The 9,087-nt window shown below is 49.0% G+C and overlaps 1 protein-coding gene across 5 annotated transcripts in view; it reads left to right on the forward strand.

The window, feature by feature from the left end:
• The window catches only part of MRM1 (mitochondrial rRNA methyltransferase 1), a 39,602-nt gene extending 32,184 nt beyond the window's left edge, over positions 1-7,418 (forward strand). For 2 of the 5 annotated variants that reach the window (XR_014887647.1, XR_014887649.1), the window contains 2 exons: positions 984-2,998; positions 4,744-4,957. The gene's annotated coding sequence lies outside the window, so the exon portion shown is untranslated. Of the gene's footprint in view, positions 1-983; positions 3,363-4,743; positions 4,958-6,158 lie in introns of those variants that run through there. The other 3 variants (XR_014887651.1, XR_014887650.1, XR_014887652.1) reach the window with 3 other exon arrangements.
• The last annotated feature ends 1,669 nt before the right edge of the window (positions 7,419-9,087 follow it).

A 9,087-nucleotide genomic window follows, 5' to 3' on the forward strand; every position in this document is an offset into this window, starting at 1 on the left:
TTTCCATACAAATAATCAGATGCTCCCAGCTGCCAGAGTTTGTAATGCTGCGTATTTCCCTGGGTGGGGTGGGAGGGCTGGGAGATCTGGAGCTGAGCGGGCATGCTTGCTGCTTTGGGTTCCTCCTCTTTGCCTTGCAAAGTCTGAATTGGGAGTTGCATGGGGGATGGGATGGGATGGGTGAGGATGCCTTGCCTGCCCTCTTGGCAAAAATAAATGAGCTAATGAAAGCAAGTTGTTTGGCCTCGTCCTCAGCTGATGGAAACTGGAGCTGCCCTATTAGCCTTAAAAAAACCTTGATCCATTTAGGCTTCTGAGAAAGCATCCGTGAATAACCCAGGGAATGCGGCTTGATCAGGCGCCCTGGAAACTTGGGGAGCTCTGACAGCAGGGCAGCTGGTTCCATTTATATAGATGTGCAAAGGGGTCTGTGCCCCCCCAGCACCTGGCTGCCCTGGGGGGCAGAGCCCCAGCCCTTCTGCTTCAATGGCTGTGGAGTGGCAGAGAGTGCCAATGGGTGCAGGGGAGACAGAGATGGGGCAGGACCAGGCACATAACCAGGGATGTACCAGAGGGGGGATTTTGCTGAAGGGATAAGCAAAATTAAACGGGAGGAATGTGGCAATGGTGTATGAAGTGTAAGGGTAATAATGAACCCGATAGAAAAAATTACTTACAACATTTTGGATCCATCCAGAAACCCAAGTAGGATATTATTTAATTATTAGAACATTTAATTGTATTTCAGGCCACCTTTGCTTTTCATCTCTGCCGTGGAGTAAAATGCAAGCATGTATCAGTTCCTGCCCCCCAGAACTTGGGGAGGACTTTGCTGTTTGCTGCTCTATGTTAGAAAGAGACCTTCGTGGTCTTTCTTCTCCAAGGACAGCACCGGTTGCCTGAGCAAGTGATGGTCACCTGTATTCACAGGTATATGATGTATTTTTAGCACCTGCAATAAATTACTGCTTCTTTCCTTACAGCTTCTGGAAACATTCCCAGTCCTTGGCGTATTCATCAGGATTGTTACAATTCTGCTGCCACAAAGAGGGAAGTATCTTGTTCTCCTGTTATTTATTAGCATATGCTGCAGTGTGAGGGACCGTGGTGGGGAGGGGAGCCCTGCTGTGAGGGGCACTGGGTAAACACAGCCGAAATGACAGCAGCAGTCCTCATCACAGAGCGTTAGCAATTCTAACAGCCACGTCAGGCAGAGAATTTGTGAGACGGATGTAACACAAGCAAAGGAAGAATGTGGCAGTTTGCAAACAGCGAGTTGCGTGGTTTTTTTGTAGGTGTGTTCATTCTTGAAGGACCTCGAAAGAAATGCAAATGAAACGTATGGTGGACAGGTCAATGTGCAAGCAAGGCCTGTTGGGGCTTCACGTTGGAGATGTAGAAACTTCTTTGTCTCATAGAAAGAGATAGCAAGAGGGCTTTTTGAAAATGTGAGAAAAGCATTGGAGGCCTGGTTTTGCCTGAAAGCACAGTGGGATAGATCATGGAGCCTGAGGAGTAGGGAGTCGTGTGCTATTCTATTAATAAAAGCAGAAGGAAGTAGCAGAACAGAAGCAGTGGAGCAAATCCAAAAGCCAGTGCCCCACCAAACGGGCAAAAAACCTCACCAAACAAAAGCTGATGAATTTCCAAGGTAGAATTTGTTGGCAGACAGACGGGGCTGATGTTTCCTACAGCAACCAGTTTAATCCCTCCACTCTGCCAAGGCAATGCCAAACAAAAGAGATCTGCTCAACGTTTTCTATTAGCCTGAAATTTTGCTGTAGAGAAAATGATAACACAGAAGGAATTTCCTTGGGAAAGAAAAGAGAAAAGGGCGCTGCGGAATTATTTTAGTTCAGACAACTGCAATGCTAAAAATGAATTCTGGGGCAGGACAATAAACTCATACACGAATATTAATTCTGCTTCCAATCATCCAAGGAGTTCAGTCACTGAAGCCCATTCATAGTCTGTGTGGTTCCACAGGCTCAGAGGGATGCTCCAAAAAACTTTGAAAATCCCAATCTAAACACATCTGTGTCCAACTTTCTAAAGACCCTTCTGTGTGGCTGCAAAGAATAAGTAATTTCTATCTGTACCACGTTATGAAGTCCTCAGGAAGTAGGCACCAGGGCGGTGTAAAATGGTCATTTTAGCAGTATCTTCTCTCACAATTGCTTGTTCTCCATCTCCACGGAGGGCGGCTGGCAGCACAGTGCTGCAGTGATTTAAGCCCACCAGGCTGCGGTGTTGGCTCTGTTGTGAAGCGCCTGAGCCCTGTGCAGGACTTGGCCATAAACTGCACAGCCCAAGGAAGATGTTGCTTGTTTTCCAGGACAGGATGAAATCACCCCGTGCATGTCCTCTGTCTATTGCCTCTCCGGGCAGGGAAAACATAAATGCCTTTCCCGTCATTTTATTTATTGCCTTTCTGCGTTTCCTGGGAAAAGCCCATTTTTATTCTTTATCATGTGTGTGTGTGTCTGTGTGGGGTAAGCGTGTGTGTGTGTGTGTGTGTGTGTGTTTGGGAGGTTAAAAAAAATTTCTTGCTGTCAGCAAGTGATGTTACAAACCTGCTCTGACAAGGCTGGTTGTATATTTACAGTTGGTGAGAGCGAAGGCTTCATCAATCTTCACGCTTTGAAAGGGACAGGCCCGCTCCCATGAGCACCTGCTCCGGGAGAACAGCTGAACTGTGACTTTCCAGGGAGCTAGCTGTAAATTTTAGCCATTCCCCCCACAGCCCACGCATGCTTGAGCTCTTTAACCTTCCCAGGCTGGCAGGAGTCCCAGCAATCAGTTTAGTGCAAAGACTGGGGTTCTTTTTAATTAACCTTTTGTTTCCCACTGCAGGTGTTTCGAAGTTTCTTAACGTTAAAAAGGAAGAGGAAAAAAACTGTTTGCAGAGGTGCATCCACTCTCTTCCGCTCTTGCTATGCTCGGTGATCAAATGGGACCGGTCTTTCTCATCTTTCTGCTCCTCATTTGCCTCCTGCATGTAAGATCATGGCAACATCTGCTCCCAACCTCTGTAGGCACCTACACAAAGTATTCCCATGAGCGCATTTCAGTTCTGTCCTGCAAGGTCACACTTCCATCCTTTGCGAGGCACCTGCTTTTCCAACCCACTCTGCTTTCCGCAGGCAGTGTTCTCCCGACGCCTGACTCCCTCAGAGGGCTGATGTTCTGTTTAATTAGTTTGGCCTCTCACACCCGGCCGGGAGAAGTTTGATTAGAGACTCAGACAACACTTCTGTTCCTTCAGCCTCCCGTCCTCCCAAAGCACAACACCCGATGGAAGGAGAAAAAATGCCCTTTCCTACAACTCCATTCAGCCCATCCTGCATGGACCGTCCATGCTGGTACGGCATACAAGGCTGGTGGGAAGTCAGAGCTTAGAAAACATCGTGGTAGAGCACAGGGACAGGGTTTACTTATGTTGTGCTTGGGAAGCACAGCACTATTTTTGTGCACTGGAACAGGTTGCCCAAGGAGGCTGTGGATGCCCCATCCCTGGAGGCATTCAGGGCCAGGCTGGATGTGGCTCTGGGCAGCCTGGGCTGCTGGTTGGCGACCCTGCAAATAGCAGGGGGGGTAGAAATTAGATGATCATTTTGGTCCTTTTCAACCCAGGCCATTCTATGATTCTATGATTTTTTTTTTCATAAAAGCACTTGGTTTTCTTCAACACTTGCCCCGTTAATAAAAGAATCTGTATCATTTTGTATGGTTAAGCATCGACAATATTTGCTGCTTAAAGGCTTGCCATGTGAAAACCCAGCTACCTAAATTCCAAACACCTCGTTTCAGAAGGGAAATATTCCTGTACTGTAAGAAGGGAGTGCTGTTGTCCTATTTGAGCAATAAAATCAGTCGAACAAGACTGTTGTATCTCTAAGAAAATTCATACGTGGAAATTTATCACAAGGAAAAAATACACTTAAGCCCCACTTAAAATAATAAAATACATCTTTTAGAGAAAGTTTCAGACTTTTCTGGGTAAGAGGAATAATGGTTTCTATAATTTAATAGGTGCTAAATTTGGTGAGGAGTGCCAGCAAATCCATTTCACATAATGATATTTTATCTCCCCTGAAACAGTCATTTTCACAAATGCCTTTTTATTGGTTCCCTTGTCCCATGAAGCACCCAGGCTGGAGCTGGGGTGAGTAGAGCAGTGGGGATGAGTAGGGAAACGGATTAATAATGGGAACACAAAACATGGGCAGGAACTGCATGACAGTGAAATGTGTTCCCTGTATATAAAGAACAATTCTACTTTGACCCGCAGGGCTCTGGCTTTTTTGCACTTGCTCTTGTAGGAGTTAAGGTGGATGCAACTATTAAAAACCAGAGATGACCCACATGGAATTGTGGGTGAGAACAGCACTGAAAAGACTGAAAATAAAACAACCAACAGCCCTCCCTTTCTGCAGTTTGCAAGCACTGTCACTAAAAATAAACTGAGTTTCAGGAAAGGGAATCGAGAAATTTTTTTCTGGTTGGGAAAAAGAAGTGGAAAGTTCAATGGATTTCCAAATCAGAATAAAATGGAAAGAAGGGGAAATATACAAGGGTTGGTTTAAAGAGGGAATGCATGAATTAAAGTGTGATACACAGGCTTGGTGTGAAACGGTCAGCGATATTCACAGTCAGCACAAGGTCTTTGCTGCCCTCCCTCTTATGTGTCATATGCTTGTAATTGCCATATACTTGTAATTCCATTGTTGTTTTTTTTTTTAGTTCTGCCACCCTTTGAATTCTCCCATCTTAAGTGGTGTGTTGCCTGCCTGGGAGCTCCTGCAGCCCTGCCTGTGTGAACAAGGATGTGATAATACTGGATCCTGAAGCTGCAAATGCAGAACAAACCAAGGAGTAAAAGAACTGACAAGACAAGCAGTGGTGGGAAATGGAGGGAAGGCTGTGAAAAAGGTTATAATAAATAATAAGAAATGTTGCATGGGCCAAAGGAATAATAGATCAGCGATGGAAAGACTCTAAAAGCTGCTGAGGGTTATTTATTGATGGACATTGTTTAAAAAAAAAAAATCAGTGACAGTTTTCCTTCGTGTTCACAAAGGCAGATGGCAGGGCAGGTGCCAGAATGAAAGATAAATTTCCTTTTGCATAAAGAAGAAATATTGAAGGAAACTGAGCAGAGGTGATGGAGAAATTAGAGCGTTGAAAGACCCTGAAAGCATGCGGTCCATGTCAGCCCTCTCTCAGGATTTTCACCTGAGTCAGCAGAAAGCAGGAAAAACTGTTGCGGGAAATGAGAACCTCTTTGAAGACCAGTAATGGAGAGGTTCCTGCAAGTGTCATGTCCAGAGGTCTGAGGAAGGCTTTCCAGGAATAAAAATTGGTGGTGCAGAAGGTACCTCGTGTGGCTGAGTGGCCAATGTGCATCATAATCTGGGACTGCAGTAGAGAAATAGGAGAAGTTATGAATGTAAGTAAGGGAAACCATCAAAGATTCAGAAATTGGAAGCTGGACCGGTAACAGGAAAACTGATGGAGGGTTTGTGAGGAGTTTGTGCAAATCATGAGCCAGGGAGAGCCAAGAGATACAACTTGTGCAGTGGCAGCGAAGGTTGGGTGTAACAGAGTCAAGATAATGGAGGGGAAGTGATGAGTGTGGGACATGGAAATGCCTGATGGAGCTCTGAGCTGGTGGTACACACAGCTGCTGTGAGGATGCATTGGTTTCTGTTGCCCTGGCTGTGAGTGGGGAGGTTGGGGAGTCTATGGGGGGGTCTGAGGGCACCAGGGGAGGCGTTACAGAGTGAATGTAACTGAGGTACAAAAGAGGCATGAGGAAGGGAACAAACCCTGCAGGATCCGAGGGCACCTGGCCTGGCTGGAGAACCTGCAGGGTGGGTCCAACCCAAGGCCAACAGCTGTGCTTCTGCAACATGTGCTAGGGAGCTCTAATTAACAGCTTTCCAATCATCCCTTTGCCAACGTTGCTTATCTGAAAGTGGAGTTTGTTTTTTGGGGGAGAAAACAGCATTACTGTGGGTCTTTCCCAATGGCCATTCATCCGATATCCAAACAGCATTAAGTCACTCATCATGTTGCTCACGGTCAGCAGGTAACGGGGGCTGGCAGGAAGGATCTGCGGGCTCTGCTTACTGCGTGTCCTCGTGTCTTTGTTTCAGGAAAGCCGCCTGCCCTACAGCAGAGGAGCGCGGCAGCCTGGATCCACGTTTGCACACACAAACCCCACCGCATCGGATGAAACCCCTCACAAAGTCCCATCAGGTGATGGCCACGACGGGGTTACGTGGGGGCCTTCATCAGAGCTCAGCTGGGGGTCTGCAGTGTAAAGAGGGGACGAGGAGGGAGGTTCTCCAGCACGGCAGAGCTCCCGCTGCCCGAGGGCTGCCCGGCCCGCCTCAGACCTCAAACAGAAGGAAGCGAGGAAAGGACGACGGAACGCGTCCCCTCGGAAGTAGGGCATGCCCGCCGCAGGGCTGCTCCCCGACGGCCGCAGCAGCAAAGCGCTCGGGTTCCGCCTCGCGCATCGCTCGAGCCGCGCGCTGCGCTCCGCGCACGAGGCGCCGCGCAGCCCGGAGGGCACGGCTGCACACCGCGCGCACCTGGCGCTGCGCGAGCCGCGGCCGTCGGCGGGAAGCGTTGCGGGGAGCCGGGCTGCCTCAGCGCCGCTCGCCTCGACGGAACCCCCGACCCGCCGCCGCTCCCGCAGCGCCCGCCCTCCGCCGCTAGAGGCTGCTGCACACCTCGTTAAACCGACGCCCGCGCCGCCGTTCGCGGCGGATCCCGACGGTAGGTGCGGCGCGGCTGGGCGCTCCGAGGGCAGCGGGGCGGGGCGTTCTGCTCCCGGCGGGGGGCGGCCCCGAGGGGGGATCCTCGCGTGGCAGCTTTGCTCCGAGTCCTGAAGGGACGCTCCCCGACGGGGAGGTGTTGCGCGCCGCACAGATGCACGAACGTCTGTAAAAGTAAATAAGTTACGGCCCCACGTAAACACGTTTGCAAAGGAATCCTGGCGATCCCGAGGTAAAGCATTGTGAGAAATCCTTTGTCTGAGAGGAACCGCGGTTCTCGGGCAGCACCGCACGGCCTCCCGACGGGAGCCCAACCCGAGGCCGGGGGCACTGCGCGGCTCGCAGCGCTGCGCGCTCGGTTCGGGCTGCTCCGCTGCGCTGCTGCTCGCACAGAACGTTGCGCACCTGCCCTCAGCTGTTGTGTGCACGGAGCTTCGGGCTGCGCTGTGACGGAGGGCTGTACAAGCCCAGCGCTTACGCTAAGTAAATATCAGCATTTTCACCGGCCTCCTTCCTCCCCTCCGCAAAGCGCAGGCTTGTTTTCCGCTCCCCTCCCCCTTTTGCCACCAACCTGATCTTATTAGACTGCAGAATTATAGGTTTGTCGTAATTCTGGACCACAGAGAGCCCGTAGCAGCCAGGCTCGTGTTTTCATTTCTGTATCTTTTATCGGTGACGTCGGTTCAGGGTTTGGGTCTTTTTTTTTTTTTTTTTAATTATAGGGTTATTTTGTTTTGTCAACATCCATCACACAGTGCACAGCGTTATTTAAAACCAACTACAGCAGTGGGCTGACCACGCTGTGTAAAGGAGTATTACACTTTAATGCCCGATCTGGTGTCCCTCTGCGCTGCTGAGTTAGGGTAAGTGTTGGCATCCTCTGCCTGCAGAAGGGCAGGGAGCCAGCTGCACCCACCCGCATCCCCAGGGCTCGGGGTCACCTCATGGAGTGCTGCTCCCACAGCCCGGCTGTGTTTGCACAGTGCTGTGTGAGCACTTCACCTAACCAGCAATGCCATGCACATCCAGAGCTGCCAACAAGTGAAGATGATGGGGCACTGTCAGCCTTCCCGTGGGCTGCGTGTTAGGCAGTATTGCTGCTCTGCCTTTTAGTAATTTTATGGACCTGATATTTTAAGGCACCGAAGGGAACGATGATGTTCATTCGACATGTGAGATTATAAAACGGTGAAGTGTTTGTTTGCATGGCCTGGGTTGGTAATGCCTGTTTTAGAGAGCTTGTTGTTTTATTACCAGCTTTCTGGTGGGAAAGAGAGGAAACAGAAACGGCAGAATTATTATCATTTATTTTGTTGCAGTTAGGTTTTTATGAAGATAGGGGTACAGATGGATATATAGATATGCGCAAACAACTGTAAATGTAAGATGAAAATAGATCTCCTTCCCGAGCCGAGTTCTTGCCGCTCTTTGCATCCTTTTCGGGGATGTTTTTCTACTGAAGAACATCAGTGATTTGCTTTAATGAAGTATAAAAAGCATGCAGTGGTGCGAGGGAGTCTTGTGGGCGGAGATGAATAGATGGACCTTGCAGGCAGTGTGAGTTCTGTTCCGCTTTCATTGCTGCAGTCCTGGAGGTTTTGCACCCAGGAAGAGCTGTGGAGGTACTCAGGTGTTTGGCAATGGGATATCCCAGGGTTATGTGGGTTTTATGTGGTAGTAGCAATGCATGCAAGCGTATGTATTTGTATCTGCTTGCACAGTACATCCAGGAAGAAGTAAAAAGGTTCTGCTGACTGCCATGCATACGGTGTGTTTCCTGTAGAGCCAAGTGGCCGTGCAGTGTTTTGCTGCCATGGGAGCCCATCTCCATTTGCTGTGTATCGTTTGAGAGAGAAGGTTAAAATCTGCCCTTAGGTGTACACCTGCGTTTGCTGTAGAAACTGAGAAATCCTACGTGCTGATGGGCTGCGTGTGTGCAGCTGGGGGCAGAATGAAGCCCATGGTTGGTAACAGCCACACAGGTGTCACCTCCATCCTTTTTTCCTGGGATATTTTTCTGCATGATGAAATGTTCCCCTTTTTTCCTTTTCCAGAAGGACTCCCTGTAGCATTTGCTGTGTCTATCACTCACAACTATGGAGTTTCTTTGCTGCTCCATAATCAACAGTAATTCTCCCCATTCTATAGTTTTTAAAACATCCTTGCTCCCCTCTTACCAACTCTGTGGATGCCACTAGTGTGCCTTGGGATTATCATATTTTGTGTACAAATGCCTTGTTGTTGTAAGCCCCCGCCTTTCTATGGTGCAGTTGCTAGAAAATGGATTAAAAATTAAATGCAC

This window comes from Meleagris gallopavo, chromosome 21 (assembly GCF_905368555.1).
Source record: "Meleagris gallopavo chromosome 21, MGAL_WU_HG_1.1, whole genome shotgun sequence".
Classification (NCBI taxonomy): Eukaryota; Metazoa; Chordata; class Aves; order Galliformes; family Phasianidae; genus Meleagris; species Meleagris gallopavo.